The sequence below is a fragment of the Poecilia latipinna genome, unplaced genomic scaffold, assembly GCF_001443285.1.
Source record: "Poecilia latipinna isolate Pla-1442-1.1 unplaced genomic scaffold, P_latipinna-1.0 Scaffold1106, whole genome shotgun sequence".
NCBI classification, from domain to species: domain Eukaryota; kingdom Metazoa; phylum Chordata; class Actinopteri; order Cyprinodontiformes; family Poeciliidae; genus Poecilia; species Poecilia latipinna.
Genome location: NW_015113722.1, coordinates 14,142 through 30,229, shown reverse-complemented (window position 1 = coordinate 30,229; position 16,088 = coordinate 14,142). Strand labels below are relative to the sequence as shown.

The window sequence follows — 16,088 nt, the reverse complement described above, 5'->3', positions numbered from 1 at the left end:
ATGTCTTTTTTAATGTTTTTATATGAAATATCTTTTTTTATATATATATATATATATATATATATATATATATATATATATAATCTTGCTCCATGTGCACAAAACTGAAAACTGAAAACTTATATATATATATATATATATATATATAAGTTTTCAGTTTTGTGCACATGGAGCAAGATTTTTGTGAAACTTAAAGTTCTTCTGTATTAAGACAACAAAAACATAAATTCTGTAAGAACATGCTGAAAGCAAGATATAATGGCTCGATATTCTGGTTGTCTTCAGATAAATGTTTAGTTCTGTGTCTTATGATTAATGAAATTGTGACTAAGATAAAAAATGTTGGCCATGTTGCATTCAATATTAGAACTATTTTTATCTATACTCAGAATAAAATGTGCAGCAAAGACAGTTTTTTTTTTTTTTTTTTGCTTCTGAAGCAGTTTTTGAGAGCCAAGGTTGTTAAATTGTGTGAAGTGACCTCTCTCTAAATAAGTATAGCTATAGGAAGATTTAATGACGAAGAATATTTTTTTTATTGCCAGTCCTTTTAAAAAAAATAAAAATAAAATAAAATAAAAACCTCCAGCCTGGCTAAATTAATTAAAGGATAGGGTTTCTTTTCATCATGCAACAAGACAAATTGTTTCAAAGAATAAGAGAGGATTTGAAAAATAAAAAAAAAAATGAAGAAATGGACACTGCCCAAAGGCAAGGAAAGGCAAGCTGCGGCTCAACAGGCAGAGGATGCAAAAATGTTGAGATCAATTATTATCGCTCAAATTACAAAATAAAAGGGAACCGACTTTTTACTTTCTCAGTATTAAACTCATCCATCCTTTGCAAAGAGACCAAAGGAAGGAGGAATAAGGAGCAGACCTGCAGTATGTGCATCTGTGGAGCGGTCATATTTCACCTGTAGCCAACAGAGACCCTGACTTGCATAATGTAATGGGAACATAAAGCCTCATTTATGACCAGCTGAGCCAATAAATCCTGATCAGTTCTGACCTCTCAGCGCTTCCTCACTCCTGTTGTTATCTTTGCTGGAGCAAGCAACAAATGACTGAAATCTCCACATCCCTGGAGCAGATTGACTCTGTCTTTGGTTTTGTGAGGTTTAGCAGCTGTTGCCAAGGCAGATTTGGCATAAATTTGCAACTGTCTGTATTTACTTATCAAGTGCGGAGCTAAATCTGTGCCTGAAAGGTGTGGACACAGTGCTCCTTGCACTTTCAGTGTTGCATGCTTATTTATAGGAGTTTCCCTTTGAGAGTGTAAAATATGGGAAGGAGAATATTTAAATGAATCACGCCAACTTGTTTACTAGGCTTTGCGCCTTGCACATTGCCAACTGTGCCATTATTTACTGCCAAAAACCATGTTTTAGCTATTGTGTCTAATGTGATGCTTTGGGGGAGATGCGCAGATGTTCCCAACAATAAAAAGAGAAGAGAATTAGCAAAGTAAAAATGTTTCTTTTCAAATAAATTTAGTTGGAATTCCAGAAAAAGTTACTCAGCCAAATCTGAGTCGAGCTGTGGATTTTTAATCCTTCTCTCTAAGCCAATACTTGTATCTCCTCTCACTGCAATTAGAGCAACAAGATCTTTTGTGTTCTGTCTCGGCTGAACATCTAAGAAACCACTATATTTATGGCTCACTTGAGTAGGTTTGAACGGATAACATTGAACAGATAATGTCTGCGAACAACAATTTCCAAATTTTGCTAATTAGATTTGGGTAAAAAATTTTTACTAAATCATTTTAACATGTGAAAATACTTTGGACTACATTGTGCCGTTGCAGCTTTTGCTCAATATTTAATGCTGCCAGACCCAGTCAGGAAATAGTTATTATGACTAGAGTGACAGCATGGTGATATTTCTGGAATATAGAGAAGTCACCATTTGTCTAGATATTTAAAAATAAATCAAAGCTGTTCAGTCCAATATATTCTTGGTTGACAAATGTTGTATGACTCACATCACACATCTCTTATGTCTCATAAAGTTTGCCTCTGATTACTGCTTTGGGAAGTTTCCTCACCATGACACCCAACTTGTGAGGGAGGAGAAACTGCAAATAATGTCCATCAATAAGGTTCCTTGAGATCTAGTTGTAAAGGCAGTGTTGAGGTCAGCACTTAGGTCTCCCAGACTCTGGTTTGAATATCAATGGATAGATATTCTCCTTGTGGAAGTGTGGGATTTATTTTGGTACTCCAATCCAAAAATATTGATCTTAGGTTATGAACCGACTTTAAGAGTAGGTATATGTCCTGCATATATTAAATAGTAAATTTACAGTAGCACCTTGTTTAAAACCCCTTAAGCCCGACGATCCCTCGTGGTGGATCTGTTTTTGCTTGTTTTTTTTTTTTTTCTTTTTCCGTCCGCTAAAGAGGGCTTTCATCATTCGAAAACTATCCCGCATACAAGTTTTGCCCAACATGTTATGGTTTTACAGCTATTCCAAAACAGCTGACGAGATTGAAAGGTCCTCGGAAATTTCGTAGTTTTCAAAGAACTCTCTTCGAAAACAACCCTTTTAGATGAGCAGAGCTCCATTGACAGGCATCACATGACAGGAAAGGGAGTGACCTTTGAAGATATCATATGATCGGCTATGTAAATTTACTACCTGGTCAGAATTTTTCCTGCGTAATAGGACCTCCTCTCATGCGCTCTACACGTGGTCTCCACACGCAGACTTGTTTCATGAATACGGACTGCAAATGTAGCGAGTTTTACCTTTCACGTACCTTCGTGTCAGGGGTGGGGGGATTTAGAGCGAACGTATGTTGTACACGTTTCCACCTGAGAAATGTAAAGCGTGTGCTCCATAGGTGTGCTCCTTCAACTTCCTTCACCGAAGGAAGTGACGTGAGGAAGTTCACGTCACTTCCTCCGGGGGTGAGGAGGTGCGCCGATTTTTGTGTTCGCATCCACCTGAATAATATGTAGTTGCGACGGTGATGTGCAAGTTTTTTTCCCGCAACTTCACACGGAAAATTCGATGTTTTGGTTTTATTAATTAATTTATTTATTTATTTAAAACACTCGTAATTTTTTTTTTTATTTAAAACAATTATTTTATTACTATTATTATTCTTTGTTAGCTATACTTCAAAAAGTTATTTTGAAGTATAGCTACTCCAAGTTTTCCAGTTGGAGTAAAAGTAATAGTATTCAGTTCATTATATATATATATATATATATATATATATATATATATATATATATATATATATATATATATATATATATATATATATATATATATTATGCTGTGCACAGTGGTACATTTTGCATATAAATGGGGTAAATGTCATGACCAATGGTTATATTATATGTACTAAGTGTCATTCAATGGTAATCAGTGATTTAAGTTAAAGAAATTCCCAGTATTGATGTGAAAAACACATTTGGCACAGTTTGGAGACATTTTTGGATAAATGTCTCCAAATGACCTCTCCGCCTGGGACATTTCTCAGTAAAACATTTATAAAAGCTATATTTTTCAACTGATTGAGTCCAAATTTGGTGAACTTTTACCCAACATGTAGATTTAAAAGTCTAAACTGCTTTTTTGTGTGAAAAATAATATTTTAGTGATGTTTTGCAATATTTATTTATAACAACATTTTGGTGAGGTTATAAAAATCCTAAATTCATTGTATTTAATTCAGGCAGGGTAACAGCTACAATAGTACTGACACCAGGAAACCATTCTTTGATGTCTTACCTTTACAGAGGTACCAAAAGTTTCCACTTTAATCTGATAACTTTGGCATTTTCTTTGCCTGCGGCCATTTACCTTTCCACCCTTATGGCTTAAAGGGTTAACAATTATACCTGGGATAATAGCTGTTAACCTATTTTAACATTGATACCCATGGGTTAAAAAAAAAAAAAAAAGAAGAGCAAATGTAGAGTTCATCAAATTAAATCTGATGACTATTAGCATAAGCCGGTAAAACGTAGGCACTTCATTAGCAAAGTGTTTCTTTGTTAGCGACCACACAGCTCCTGGAACACAGCTGATCATTAGTTTTAAATGAGCTGCTTGTGTCTTGTGTTCACACTCACATCCGGACACTCCCACCGGTACCATTTCTGAACTGCAACCAGATGCTAAACTGCCCCTGATAGTACGCAACCCCCCCCCCCTCCATCCCCCAAGTATTCCCATCTCAAATCCATCCGTGCGTTCGGCAACACCGGTACAAAAAGGAGACGCTAGATATCCTCCATCTGGAATACTGGTAATGGCATTTTCCGAGGATATGTAATTGCTTGTATCTGTGTGCCTTCACACAAACCATTTCCTCAAGCACAATGGCTCTGTCATAATTGTTTTCAATTAAAACGTAGCGCGCTGCAGCTGCTGTTCAGGGGTAAAGGCTAGCAGAAGGTGGAAACTTTGGCAGCCGCGGTTATGATTGGAAGGAGAGCCACAGTTGAAGGAGTGATGAAGCAGTAGCTTTGTGGGATCCATCTTTTAACAACAGCTTGGGGTGTTATATAAGGAGCAATGCAACTGGGGCTGGTGGAGAAAGAACAACCGATGACTCCTGATGATAAATATAACAGGGAAGCAATAAGTGGCAGATTCTTGCCATGGAGTTTATGCCTAATTATATTTTTTTTGCCTCTTGTTTTTTTTATTTTTTTTTATTTCATCATCTCATCTTTCGTCAGTAAAGCTATTACGTGCGGTAACGTGTGAGGAATTTTGTCAGTGTCAGTTGTGCCCTTTATGTCATTTTCCTGATCTGTAACCTAGCTTCTGTGTGCTGGCCCAGATTCTAGCCCACTTATGGCACTTTTCTGCTGAACTCAATGAAACTTCAAGTCAACTGTACCACAATTTGGCTCTGTTGTGTCTGCATAGCTATGAGGAAATGCCCCAACTAACAGGTGAGGAGACTTGCGTATAAAATTAGGCCAGGCTGTGTATGTCAGGACGGGGCTGCTTGGCCTCCAGAGGGCTGTTTGAAAGAAGAGGAGGAAGAAGAAGAAGAAAACAGCCGTTCTTGCTTCATTCTCTTCCCTGTCTGCTTCAAAAGGACACTGCAGCTGTATAATGACAGAGATAAATAAGAAGTGGGAGAGAAGGGCACAACTGAGACACAGGGAGGTGAGAGATGCCCAAAGACGAAAGGAGGAGATGGAACCAAGAGTCGTAAAAAGGGAGATTTTTTTTTTAGCAAGGTATACAAGAGGAAAAAATAATTCACAGATGTGGGCAAAGACACAAGGAGTGGTAATGAATGCCATTTTAATGAAGTACTCTCTCTCCCTCCTTTCTCCTCTGCCTCTGATCTGTCTTTTCTTTCTGTCCCCTCTTTTTCTTTTGTGTCTTCCCTCCCTTTTCTATAACGCAGGAAGACCCTGGGGATGGGATAGCTCATTAGTAATTTACACCCTCTCCCCACAGATGTATTTTCAATGTCTTGAATGCTGCTTAATTAAGCATCCTACAACAAAGTGCATAAAACAATTTTCTTATATGTGAATGAGAAGAGGCCTCAAAGATCCTTGCTTTGGAAGAGTCTTTTGCCCCCCACCCCCAATATTCCACTTTTTCAGACTTCTGAGCCGAGGTCAAACCTCACTGAGTCAAAGAGAGCAGACAATGGCTGTGCTCTCTTGTTTGTAGATGAGATATGGAGCTATCGCCAAAAGTGAAATTAATACAAAACAAATACGTGAGATAAGAATACCTTTGAGCACACAGCCCAGAAATGACTGTTTTATCGAAACTTTTGCAGACTGTGTGGATCACAGTCTTTGGTCCACTTTGCACAATGTGGAACAAAGTGGAAATTATGATTTTAGTTCTCCTTATTTCTAAAATTCCTTTGTCTTAACTTTTGTTTTTCACAATTATTTATTATTACTTATTTTCAAATAGTAATTTTTAACCAATATCCTTTTGCCTCTTCTGCATTTAGGTCTTATTCAAACTGTTCTGAGGCAGAAATATCCTTGATTCGTCAGTGGGTTTTTTTTTTTTTATAAACAACACATTGTGACCTGTCTTTTCTATAATTATTTTCTCTTCTAAATAAAACATTTGTTTGCATGGAAATGCTGGAGGAAGAAAAGCGTTTTTCCACAACACCACCCGGCACAGCTCACTTTAAATTGCCATAAATTGTTGTATTTGTTATGGCTCACACCAATGAGCATGTAATGATTTGTGCAGAACCTTTCCACCGTGGGCCAGTGACTTTATGAAGATTTCATGAGTTTAATTTCTCTTCCTGCTGTGTTGCCGCTTGCATTGGCTTGCATGCTAGTTTGAGTGTTTTTAGTTCTATAGTTTCATAATTTGTCAACAGTTTCTTGCAAAGTATAATTTGAAGTGAAGGGCGGGAAAATGCAAAGCTGGTTAACATTCACTCCTTGAATAGCTACTCACATCACTGTTTGTGTTCAGCACAATAATCTCTGTAAAGCATGTTTACATAAGCATGTACTTCCTGGTTAGGTTTCTGTTACTGAACGAAGCTGAAATCGTTGCTCAAGTATTGAACAGTGGCTGTCACAGTGCAGCGCCATAGCAGAACTTCTGCACAGTGGCTGAAGGTGACACCAATCATTCAAATTCTGAATCAGAACAAGATGAAGTGAAAAAAAAATTGAAAATCGCGACTACATTACAAAACATTTCAAGTTTCCAGTCAAAGTTAGCTGAAGATGAAGAATGCTTTGGACTTGTGCCAAAAGAGCAGTAACACAACATATCAGAAGCTATCAACACTACAACGTCGGAAGAAGACAAAAACAGTTACGTGGAGAAAATCCACTACTTTCCCTGCAAACGCGACAAGTGGAGAAAGGATAGGTTTCCACCTGGGACACAGTCATGCAGCTGCAAGAGCTGCAGAGTTCACATACAACATATGGAACACTTTGTCGTGTAAGTATGTATGCAAGTATTATGTATGTATTATTAAGTAAGAGGAAAATCTTTGAACTGATTCTGATTTCTGGTCGTGCAGCTCCAGTAATTTGTCCTTCAACATATGAAAGTATACGATAAAACAGCCAGCTAAAGATTTTGCTGAACAGCTGTAATCTTCAAGCACCTTGTATTTTCATCTCAGCAAGTTATCTACTGTCACCGAGGCCCATCTTTATGCCCATCAAAAAGCAGAATAAGAACAAAATTGATATGGTAGTCCGTCAAGCAGAAACTTAACCTAGAAATCCTAGAGCAAGAGAGCTTGGTTCAAATGAGTGTCCACCCAGTCTTGTACCTTTCATACTTTTACCCAATGTCTTTGAAACAAAACACAGCCCCTTGCTGCTGAACATTTTATAAGGGCATTTGTAATAATCCGTTTCACAGATATTTTGTATTCACTACTGCAACCGATATGAGGTGATATAGTATTATATTTCTGCAGCTAATAATAATATTTGCATCTGGGAGGACCCTCATACACATTTAGTTTTAATTAGAGTCAACAGGCCTAAAGCGTGACTGGGACCAGAATTATTTGAAATATGAAAATCATTTACAACTAAATTCAATTATGGGAGATTTGATTTTTTTAAATTATATTTGTCTCTAATTCAGGAATACCTAACTTTAATGGAAATAAATACATGTTGATTATTGAGAACATAAAATAACTGTTTTCACAAAGAGGGAAGGATAATGGCTAAAAAGGGCAAAGACATACACCAGCACAATCTATTGTTTTGCTCAAAGCATAGTTACTGTTTTGCTATTTTCAATTCAACTCCATCATTAGCTTCTATCAGAAGCTAACTGACAGCCTTTAAGTACACTTCTGAGAAAAACTGATTTAATGGACCCAAGACGTGATGTCTGAATGTCTGGATGTGGCTCGTAATGTAAAGTGCTCTGAGTGGTCAACAAGTCTAAAAGTGAGCTTTACGAATGTTTTCCTTTAGAAACGCGGCCCATTAGCAGTCGCCAGCACAACCACTTTCATTTGCAATGCTCATACTGACGATTTGAATCTCAGTAAAAATGTGACATTCCTTATTATTTTCTGAGCCATCTCACACACACACACACACACACACACACACACACACACACACGCACACGCACACACAAACTGATACCAACCATTATCAAATTCTGTCTGATATTCATGTGTATTCTATAAATATTAACACGAAGGGCATGTGTGAGAATTGGGAAATTAAATTGAAACAATCTCAATGCTGGCAGGAGATAGAGATGTAAAGGTGTAAAGTGTGTAAAGGATGCATGTTTGCATGTGGAAGCCAGAGGGATCTGTTGACATCCTTGTGCTTACATTCATACTATTTTTAGGTCAACTGCATCATAGCGTCCTACTTAGATGCTTTCTCTAGTTTACACTTCAGCCAAATCAAACAGCTATAATGAACTGATTTGTCAGCTGTCTATTCAAAATAGAAGAGGAGGAGCGGTCCAAACAACTGCTCATCAAGGAAGCAACTGTGTTTTGTGGGACCACAGGGTCCTTGAGTGAAACGTTTTCCAGCGTCTGGTGCCTCACATAGTTTTCCTCCACAGATTTCTACATACACTCACCCCCAAAGTTATTGGGTTCACCTGTTCAATTGCATGTTGACGTGAATAGTGAATCAATGAATCATATGGCACCAGTAAGGGGAGTTTGTCAAAGTATCAATGCATAGATTGGTTTAGCATGATAGAAGGCCAACAGAAACCCAAAAAACAGTCATTACAACCAATGTGTACCGGATTGGAGCTTTCATTGCAGAACACATCAAACCTTGTAATAGATGAGCTACAGCAGCAGAACACCACACAAGAAACCGAGGGGAGTAACAGAACCTCATCAAAACTGGACGAGAACATGGTAGAAAAACAAACCGTTCATGGGTCTCTGAGGAATGTTCCCAACACTTGATTGAATCTGTGCTACAGCTAATTAAGGCATAAAATTGGGTCCAACACGAAACGAGCAAATGTTGGTACCTAATCATGGGTCTGTTCAGTCTATAGCAGACTGAACAAAGCTGTTTATCACAAAGATTGCACGGTCATTCAAACATTCAAAAACACTTGGAAGCATAAACTGGACCTTAGAATGCCAGTGACCACGTAACATATGGCAAAATCTGAGTCAGAGCCATACATGGAGAACATGGTTTTCTGTACAAATATGAAGTAAAAAAAATGAGAAAAAAGATCCAAATACATAATCCGATCGTCAATAATGAAGTATGGTGAAATAGGATAAAGTTTTTTTTCAGAAAGGAAGTTATTATTTAGTTTAGAAAATCAGTTAAACAGCTACATCATTAGCTCGATTGTAGCCTGCTGGCCAGCCAGTCAGCTAGCTACTGTGATGTCCGAACACACAAGGGGACTTTTTGGGATGCGTGGAATACAGGTCAAGACCTGATGAAGATGTAAATATAAAACATGTGGATGTGGCAATATGTTTACGTTGGGAAATATATGTTGGTCAGAGACCTAGAAAATGGACACTCTCTGGAGATCGGCCGGACGTCTCGATGATCGAGCCAAGGTTTCCTCGTGATTCAGTTGTGCTGACTTAGGCTGCAGTCTGCAATACAATCTTGGCTGTTCAACCAAAGTCCAGCCTTCAGGGGTTTTAGTCCTGAAGCGTCACCACATCAGCATCTTGAATACACCACACTACCTACCCAGGTAAAGAAATAGATGGATGGGCAAACAGAAAAACGGATGGATAGAAAAAGAGAGTAAGGACCGTAAATGACACGGGGCTCAGCTGGAGGATTGAGGGAGCAGCTGACTTGAGTGTGCCTGGGTGCAGGAAGGCAGCAGATGAGCAAGGAGGGCAGGACATGAGATACCTCTGGCACCAAGCTCAGTTATGAGGAAAAAGGAAAACAAAAACATATGCTGTGTGCGCACTTTGTCCAGAAGCTTGTTGTTATATAACTGTAGCATGCGTGTGTGTGTGTGCGTGTGTGTGTGAGTGTGAAAAAACGGCAAATTCTGGCTGTTATGTATTGGCATTTCTTGTCCAGCTAAACCAGTTTTGTCTCGCACACTGATAAATTGTTGTTTTTTTGTTGTTTTTTTTTAAAAAAAGAAGAAGATAAAAGTGTTTCCTCTATGCTATCTGTTCTACATTAAGATCATTGCAGGCCACCAAATGTGGGGACGTTGAGCAAACACTGCGTCACTTTACACAGATGTTTCAAAAAGTCACGCTGATGGATAGAGGCACCTCCTAATCTCCTACAACCATCTGTAACCTGTGCTGGCGGCTGCTGCGATGGTAAATCACTGTAACTGCGAACGTGTTGGTTGCAGACTGGAGCAAGCCCGGGACTCGGCAGCGCAATGACATTAGAAAACGTTTACACAAGAATAAAACCAGGATTATTGACTCTATCATTTCCATTTATCATACCGTGCCTTGCCGTGCCATTTAAACGCATTACACCTGTTGGCACACAGATGATTTGAATCTTGTTTTATGATGATACATGTAATATATCAAAGTGACAACAAAATCTGAATGGCTGGATGCAGTAGCACAAGAACGTAGAGTGGAATGAGATCTTCACGGTGCAACTACCATGAGTAAAAACGCCACTTTGTCATGATTATTATGTTTAAATGTAAAACAAAAATGCACAACATGATTTAACTCAAAATAGAGGGCAACAGTTAATCATTTTGAAGCTAAAAAATGTTACTATAGTTACGTTGTCATCCATATAATGTATTTATTATTTTATTAATTAATACATAGACTTTGACTGAAATAATAATAATAATATCAACATTTGCTGGTTCATTAGTTGCCCTCTGTGTTGAGGTAATAGTGTACTTTTTGTGGCTTGACTACAGAGTTCAACTAGTGTTACCTAGTGAGAGCTATAGGTGGCGCTCCTTTAGCTTCCACACCGTGTCTGCCCATCCTTTCCACAATGTGAAATATTTCCATTTTGCAGGATGTACACTTTCTATGGCATTTTCGTAATTTTACACTGTAAGATGACGTAATGGAAAAATTTGATCTCACATATTGACAACTGGACAATGTCAAAGAAGCTTATCAAGTAAACCTATTAAATTAGAGTTTACCTCCAAATATCACAAACGTTGTGTTTTAGTCATTAAGTTAACATTGGCTTAAAATCAGGACTAGGTAAGGAGCTCACTTAGAATAATATTTTAAAATGGTCTAGGTGTCCATTACCTTTTGTAATAACCAAACTAAAAGATCTGTTTCAACATTAGTACCTGCAAAAATTTCTACAGTGTTTAAGTGTCAACTGAAAATCAGCATGTTATGACAGAATCTGCATCTTTGGTCTTCTAATAATATCAATCTGGTTACTGCACAACGCCTGACATATTTCAAATAAAATATTATATAAACTTTAGGTTATGTGCATTGTGTTTTACTTTGGTAGTTATGAAACTGGTGAAACTGAAAATGGAGATTCGATCGTAAGGTATAAAAGAGTAATCTTTTTGTCCTTTAGATGCCTGGTCTTCTATAAGCAGTGGCTGAAAGAGGACTTTAGACGTAAACAGACAGACAGACTGGCAGACAAACAGGCTGATAGATATTACATAAATTGTGCATGACCAGTCCTAAACATCTTACAGTAATGTTATGTCATTATTATCCCACTGTAAGATGATTTGACTTTTTAATATTACTCTACATGCATCTGACTAGTAGGTTACGATCCATTATAATCTCCCAACCCAGTCTCTTTTCTTAACGTAAGCACTGGCATGAAGAACGAATCGACTGATCTGTGTCTACAGATATTTCTAGTTTTTAAATGCTAATTTACCTTATTCAAAGTTACCGTTATGTGTAACAGTTGATTGCACATTCAGGAAATGTGGATATTCTGTGTTGTAGAAGCACAGCACCAAGAAGAATGTCGAATTTTAAGTTGCATCTTAAATACTGGTGTGTTTGAAAGGTGGATGAAACGCAGAAACACAGAATAAGTTTTCAACCTCAGGGTTTGATAGGAGGTTGTTTGCATCTCGTTACATTGAATTCAATGAATAAACTGACTAGAAATAGAATAGAGACACACATTTGAATTTACAAAACATGCTTTCGCCATGCATCTTTATTTGCTTTTCTAGCTCAGCAACCTCTTACATTGTCTCAGAGGTGTAGTTCTGTTGTAGCTTCAACCAGACTTACTCTGATGCATTCTCTTTTTCTCCTCTTTCATATAAAAACAAGTCTAATGAGGCCAACAGGGGCTGTATTCTGCTTTCATTGCAAAAATAAAATATGACGTAATATCACCATTATGGAATTAATAGGAAGCAGTTTATCAGTTCTGATAAGTTTAATTATTCAATCGATACCTTTCTGGCACCTCTTCTAGTAAAGCTGCACTAAGCACCAGGGAGTTAATCTCAATAATTTCTGCCGCCTGTTTCTCGGAATGTAATCTATATAATGTTTCTTATTGACCTTGATTTCAGGAAGAACTTGAGGCAGTGGATGGGCGAGAATGGAACAAAAACACAATACATTGCATCTGTTCTGTTAATGGGAAGTGAATAAATAATTAATTGAAGCTTAAGATGGAAACAGCTTCAATACACAGATGCAATTCAATGTATTGAAACGTTGAAAGATTTATTTTATTTTTTTCAGTAATTAATCTGAAGTTGTAGAATAAGTTCATTGCATAGATTAACTACACACAGAGTGGCTATATTCCATCTGTTTCTTTCAGTAAAATGAGAAGATTTTGGCTCAGAGATTAAAACATTCAGCTTTTCAGAAAATCAAAATATTACATACTGTGAGTCCACTGTAAGTTTTCTACTTCACATCATTTGCACTCAATACTTGGTCAGGTCTCTTTTGCATTCTTCCCCCATATCCTCAGATTTCCAGCTGACATGTAAAATTAACTTTGACCTGAATAGAGGATTTTGGACAAAGAGCAAATGTCCACATCTTCTTCTCCTTAGTCCAGATAAGACATTTCTCTAGGTCAGGAGTTGCTTAACACAAGAAATGTGACCATTTCAGCTTCAACACTGGCATTTTCTTAAGTTACCTTCAAACATTTGAGTCAGGTTTGCCATATAATCCTCTCCAGACTGCTGTTATTCCTATTGCATGAGCACTTTGTTTTCGACCACATTTTTTCCTTCCACTTAACTTTGCATTATTATGTTTGGATGCAGCACTCTGTGAAGAATTTTGCACACCTTGTGGAGGGTAACTCTGTCTGTAGACCATAAGAAATTTCAAGTAGAAATATAATTTTAATCTATCATGTAATTAAGTTTTTTTTTTTTAAGTAGATTTCCTGGTTTTTGTTAATTGTAAGCCTCTATTATCTGCAATGATATAATAAAAATTGGAAATAAATAATTTTATGTAAATGTATAACTTATGAGTTTCTTATTTGAACTGCATTAAATAAATACAGTTTTCCAGAAAAGACGCCTTGAAGTGAAATTATTACGTAACCCTACAAATGGATCTACTGTAACGTGCTTTTAAAAGTGAAGAACATCTGAAGAATAGATAAGTGAATGAATGTAAGTACCACAACAAAGGCTCAGTCTGGCCAGAGAAAGAGACTATTGTTGAGATTCCTTAAGAGTGAAATGCAAGAGCAGCAGGATTCCTAACAGTAAAATGCCAAATACCCCAAATATGGACAGTCATCTGTCAGGCTTTTAACACTTTGCAACAGCCAAAAAAAAAAAAAAAAAAAAAAAAAAAAAAAAAACACAAAAAAACAGCTGAAGCAACTGTCATGCTGTATTGACTGTGATTTCACATTGGGTTAATAATAGAAATATCAAACTACTGGCACTTTCCAGTTGTTTTCATTTGGAGATTTTCACTGCAGCTGTTTTAAGCGTGCTGGTTGAGCAGCTCTCCAGAAAAAAAAATCTCTTGATCTTGGATCGTTTGCTTTTGTTACATTTTTTTATTTAATGTTTTGTTTTGTTTTGTTTTGTTTTGTTTTGATTCCTTACTGTTTTTGCAAACAGGCCATGCATGCATGCAAATAAATAAATAAATAAATAAAAAAATTAAACAGATTTCAACTTCGATGCATTGGCTTACCTAAAGTTGTCGCTGCTTAGGAGAAGTGCAGATCTGCAGTCTCTTTATCCCCAAAAGGAAACTCTGGTCCGCCGTGGTAACAAGTGCTCGCAGAATAAAAAGAGATGTTACTAATAAAGTCTCTTTGTTAATAGACCTGCAGCGCCGGAGAGGTGAACTGAGCGCAGCTCCCACTCTGGCACGACTGTCTGCTCATCGGTGAAAATTAGTTTGCGTGCTTCTGACTGCCGCCCTCCCTCCCACTCACTCACTCTCTCTCCCTCGCTGTCTCCCACCCATGAGAAATAAATAATCTTTAATCTCTCGGTCTCTTTCCCTCTTTCCCTCCATCTCACTCTCTGCCCAGCAGGAGGGGGCATTTTTGAGTAAAATGAGCCTTTTTTTTTTCTTTAAAAAAAAAAAGTCTCATAAAGGCAACAAGAAATATTCTCCACAGAAACCTTCCATGCTTCTTTTTTTTAATAATATTTTACCACCCCCCACCCCCCAAAAAATAAAAACCTGCCTCTCCCCTGTCATGATTGTTTCTTGGGCTGTCCGGTTGGTGCGGGAGTGGTCGGGATTAAACCGTGGGATTATACCTCGGCATTCATTTCATCCCACACATGGAAGCACACTGGTGGACAATGACATCAGCCTTTGGCAGATTCAGACAAACAGACAGTTTCACGTGGGTAGAGATGGAGATGGAGAAAGGGACAAAAAAAAACAAGGAGAAGAGAGAAACAGACGAAGGGATACGACAAAGAACTGTCCAGACCGCCAGATTATCCGGTGCTTTATGTTTTAAATTAATCCAACCAAGTTGCAACACAGAAAAGGTCAGCGGGGTGAGAGACTTCTTTGGTGAATTGAACAATTATTGTATCTAGACGCAGCGTGGCATCGCCGTGTGTGAGTTTTAATTCAGTCGATCCATACGCAAGGCCTTCATGCTGACAGATGGCCACTGTAGTGACGCAGGAACTAAATACTGGGTTTCTATTTGCCTCTGTGTTGTTCTCCCTGTGTGTATCTGTCTGTGTGCATGTGAGTGGGAAAGTCGGTTTCTTTGCTCGGTTTCATGCAGAAGCTACCAATTCATATTACTTTTCTGTTTTAGCAGCCTTCAGGTACGCGCTCACTCTGGCCCACAGTCGCTAACATTCTGTCACACTTTACAGTTTTGCCTTTTTGTCTAGGTTTCTCACAGCCTTTCTCCGCAGTTATTCACCAGAGACCTTCAGATATGTGGCCACTTGTATTTGCTGAAAAATACAGCTGAGCGAAGAAGATGGCTGTGCGGTTTGACAGATCGGGTCAGAACAGGAGGGATGAGGAAAATATCACCTGAAAGGCTGCAAGAAACCTTGGGATGACAAAAGAAATGTGGTTGGCTGTTTGTTTAGTTAGGGATTCAAGGCCATTTTCGTGTTCCTGTGAACAAACTGCTGCAGTAAGACTGAAAAAGCTCGCATTACTGCAGGTTGTCTAAGCAGAGAAAATTCAGCTTGAGAACAGAAAATTTTAGACAAAAGTAAGTTAAATTAGCTAAGAATAAACAGAAACAATTTGAATATTGCTTTATTGTGTATTTCATTGTGTTTTGCCATTGTTGCCCTGAAGTATGCATATCATACTGTGATATTATTATATATATTATTCAGTGGGTTATTTCATGTTTATTCGTACATGTTCTTGAGCTCTTCATCCCTGCTATGCACACAGTCATACACAATCTAGAGAGTCCAATTACAATTACATTCATGCTTCTAGTCTGTGAAAGAAGAGCCAGAGTATCCAGAGAAATTCCTTGCATGCACAAGGAGAACATACAAACTCCATTCAGCAAGACACCAGGTTGGGATTCAAACCCAAGATCTTCTTTATGCAACTGCACAGTGCCAACAAGTGCACCATCGTGCAGCTCGGGTAGTTTTTATATTTATTTCTGGATGGATGGATGGATGGATGGATGGATGGATGGATGGATGGATGGATGGATGGATGGATGGATGGA

General features: G+C 37.9%; 1 protein-coding gene across 2 annotated transcripts in view; it reads right to left on the bottom strand.

The window, feature by feature from the left end:
- Window positions 1-14,296, bottom strand: part of camkvl (CaM kinase-like vesicle-associated, like) — a 50,749-nt gene extending 36,453 nt beyond the window's left edge. Inside the window, exon 1 of one of the 2 annotated variants that reach the window (XM_015052364.1) lies at window positions 14,090-14,296. The gene's annotated coding sequence lies outside the window, so the exon portion shown is untranslated. The remainder of the gene's footprint in view (window positions 1-14,089) is intronic. The other variant, XM_015052366.1, reaches the window with a different exon arrangement.
- Window positions 14,297-16,088: the final 1,792 nt, after the last annotated feature.